General features: G+C 38.4%; 1 pseudogene; it reads right to left on the bottom strand.

The window, feature by feature from the left end:
• Positions 1-1,270: 1,270 nt before the first annotated feature.
• On the bottom strand, positions 1,271-1,389 carry LOC134930653 (5S ribosomal RNA; annotated as a pseudogene).
• Between the last annotated feature and the right edge of the window lie 2,792 nt (positions 1,390-4,181).

The following is a 4,181-nucleotide window of genomic DNA, read 5'->3' on the forward strand; positions in this document are numbered from 1 at the left end:
GTATAAGGAGATATTAAAGAATACAACAAGGGTATTTTAAAAAACATAAAACGGATATAAAGCATACAAGAATTAAAAAAAAAATTTTTTAGTTAAAAGAGAAAAAATGCATCAAAATTCTAAAAAGATAAAAACAATGCTTATCTTTTTGAAATGGAGGGTCAGTTTAGAGGTACACCCAACGCGTTTCATCCATCTGACTTCATCAAGGGGTAGGGTGCAAATGAACAAGGATGATATTTATAGCTGGTGTCATGTGTTCGCAGGTAATTATGACATCACTTCCTGTTAAAAATCTAATAGGCAGAGTGCTATACAATTCCCTATATAAACATGAGTATATTAAGGGGGAGAGAAATAATGTCCTGTGGTACAATTTTCTATAAAAAACGAGTGCTGGAATTCTGTTTTAAGGTCTAAAAGTGTCCGAGACGCGTCCTGCATCATTTCCGCCCCGTTTCCGGTGTCCACTCCGGCGGTGTGCGCATGCGCGTCAGGCCGAACTTCCGTTATCGGTAGCTGTCACGAGCGCTATGAGTCTTCCCCACTTCCGTCCTTTACTTCTAGTATGAAGTGCCCCACTTCCCACGCAGGTTACACTCGGCTGCTCACTTCACTCTATTGGAGGAAGAGGTTGTCATTCATAGCGGCGGCCATTTTCATGGAGTTCATTATGGCTGCAGACATATTTTCTGTATAGGAGTAACCGCAGTCTCCAAGGGAACCATACATATTAAAAAGATATAAACAAAGAATTAGTGCCTGTGTTTTCACTTCTAAGCAAGCAATATAGGCTTTGCATAATACTGGTGTGTTTGAGAAAAAGGAGAGATTTTAGATGTTAATTAATCTTTGTATTATTGATGCTGATAATTATTGGCCCAGAAAACCATCGTATGAATAATAAATAAGGAGACATGGGTGGTGGAATACCAGGTTCTTTGGAATAAAAAACGTAGATATAAATAATTTCTTAGATATCAATTCACTAAGGTATATTAAAGTGGATATAATATAAGTGACGATGCTAGTGACTCAAAATTAAATATGAGGAGTCCATCATACTTGTGATGCTATATACTAATGCAGTGAGTGAATTATGGAGAGGAGTTAATATTTGTGTCCGTAATGTGACAGTAAGTGTTGTATTAGTGCATAATACATTAGTGCGTAATTAACTAGAGGGTATTTTAACCATATTGTCTACTGTGTGGGATGGACATACTCAGTGTGTCAACATTGCGTAGATTATTTTTTTAAAGCCAGCCGATATGTACAGTACCCAATCTTCGCAGATGGTTCCCCATTTGGTACTGGTTGGGCCCTACACTGCTTAGCTTCCAAGATCGGGCGAGATTGGGCGTCCGCCAGTGTGGTATGACTGTATCTTTTGGTATGGCGACTCAATAAACACAATACAATACTTGTTTATTCAGGATGTTGACATATAATTAGTAAGTGCTGTTGTGACATATTATAAACTATTATAAAGTGCCAAGTGCATGTAAGGTGAAGGATAAAAAAATAAAAACCAGAATAATTCGCCAGAAGAATCTCTTTTCACAGGAACGGTGCGATCTCGTAGCCTTCATTAAAACCCATGGGATGGGTGGTTTTCAATTGGAAAATCCAATACATTTCCCTCTGGGATAGTTTTTTGGCTAGGTCGCCGCCTCTTTCGTTGCTTGTGACATGTTCTATCGCCTTGAAGGAGAGTTCTTCTGGATTGGAATTATGATGAAGTTTGAAGTGTCTGTAAATTAGATGTGTCTCCAATTTATTTTTAATGCTGCGTATATGCTCCTGTATTCTGATCTTCAGTATCCTTTTTGTTTTTCCCACATATTTTTTGTGGCAGGTGCATTCTAGCAGGTATATAACTGATGTGCTATTGCAATTCATAAATTCCTTAATCTTGAACTCCTGGGTGTTGTCCATGTTGCTGAAGGTCCTTCTGTTAGGATTCAGAAATTTGCAGATGTTGCAATGTCCACACTTATATGCTCCAATGCATTTCGGAAGGGAACAGTGGTTGGTATCTGGGGGTAGTTCTTTTAACATGCTCGGTGCAAGAATGTCTTTCAAGTTTTTTGATTTACGAAATATGAGCTCTGGTTGCGGAGGGAGAATATTCTTAAGGATCGGGTCCATTAATAAGATGTCCCAATGGGATTTCAATGAAGTTCTAATGTCTTGTTCATGAGTGCTATAAGTGGTTATAAAGGAGACCGAATTTTGTTTCTCGTTATTCTTTTCTTTCTGTTTGTATGACAGTAGGCTGTCCCTCTCGAGCAGTCTGGTTTTGGTGATTGCCTCGTCTAGTATTGTAGGTGGATATTTCTTTTCTTCAAATCTTTTCCTGTATGTTGCTAGCTGTTGTTCGCAGTCTTCATTCTTGTTGCAGTTCCTACGGATCCTGTGAAACTGCGAGTAGGGGATATTATTCTTCCATTTCTTCGAGTGACTACTTTTGTAATGGAGGTAGCTATTCATGTCAACCTCTTTAATGAAGTTCTTCGTGATAACCATCCCTTCTTCGCTTCTTAAAACCAGGTCCAGAAATTCAATGGAATCTTTACTTACATTGCAGGTAAAAGACAGGTTAAAATCGTTGCTCTGTAAAATCTTAAAAAAATTCATAAAAGACTCGGCAGTTCCGTCCCAGATGATGATTATGTCGTCAATGTATCTTTTGTACATTACGACTGACTCCTTGAAAGATTGTGCTGTATACATATATTTCTCTTCCCATTGTCCCATAAATAAATTAGCAAAGCTATGTGCGAAAATAGTCCCCATCGCTGTGCCACACTTTTGAAGATAAAATTTGTCTAAAAATTTAAAATAATTCCGGCTTAAAATGAAGAGAATTAGTTCACAAATAAAATTCCTGTGTGCTTCTGTAATGGAGTTGTCTTTGTTCAGGTACTCTCGACTTGTTTCTATGCCTTTTGAGTGTTCTATACTGGTATACAATGACTGGACATCGATGGTGACCCATAGATAAGAGTCTTTCCATGTAATGTTCTTAATTTCGTTTAGTACCATAGTAGTGTCCAGGAGAAATGATTGTAGTTTTTTGACGTGTGGATTCAAAAAGACATCAACATATTTAGAAAGATTAGAGGTAAGAGAGTCTATACCTGCAACGATAGGTCTCCCAGGTGGATCAATCATGCTTTTGTGAACTTTTGGTAGAAAATAAAATATGGGGGTTATGGGGTTGGATTGCATTAAAAAGGAAAATTCCTCCTTTGTAATGATATCACTCCTCAGACCCCGTAAGAGAAGTGATCTAAGTTCCTCAATAAAAGTATCCTTCGGATCTTCTGATAGGATTGTATAGGAGTGATTATCTCCTAGAAGTCGGTGTGCTTCGTGGACATATTTGTCTCGGTCCATTATGACCAACCCCCCCCCTTTGTCAGCCGGTTTTATGACAATGTGTCTATTCTTTTGGAGATTTTTCATTGCTTCTATCTCTCTATTATGGAGATTTTTCTTCGTGATCGGTCTGGGTTCTGCTTCGCATAGGTCTTTTTTCACAAGGTCGTAAAATATACTTATATTACTCCCTTTGGACTCCACTGGATAGTACTTACTCTTGGGTTTGAGTCCTGATTTTGAGCTTGCTTCGTAGTTAGCGATGATGGCGTTTTCTTTTTTTAGGAAGTGCCTTTTCAATGTCAGTTTTCGCACAAATTTGTTCAAGTCTATAAATGTTTCAAATTTATTAAGTCCTTCTGTAGGTGCAAAGGATAATCCTTTACTGAGTAGAGATTGTTCTGAATCTGTCAGTTCATGTGTTGATAAATTGAAGATTCCTTTTTCCTTAATGTTACTGTTCACAAGTTTCTTCTCTTGAATTCTTTCCCTCCTGCCGCCCCGTTTTCCTCTATGTCTGTGAATCTTCTTTTGAGTGGGGAGGCATGTTTGACGTCCTCGTGTATTGAGCTCTTTACCGGACCTTTGGGCCTTGCTCCTTGTCTCACATCTAAAAAATCCTGTTCATCACTTGATCTTAGGCGATTCAGTGCAGTGAATCTATTCGATGTTCTAGTGTAGGGTGTTCTGGGTGAATCATTTCTCTGTGGTGGTCTTGTTCTTTGTGGTGCTGCTTTCCACTGGTATCTTTGGTCTGTTTTTGGTTGTTTGTCATGTGTGCTAAATCTGCTCCAATT

Source organism: Pseudophryne corroboree, chromosome 5 (genome assembly GCF_028390025.1).
Source record: "Pseudophryne corroboree isolate aPseCor3 chromosome 5, aPseCor3.hap2, whole genome shotgun sequence".
Lineage (NCBI taxonomy): Eukaryota > Metazoa > Chordata > Amphibia > Anura > Myobatrachidae > Pseudophryne > Pseudophryne corroboree.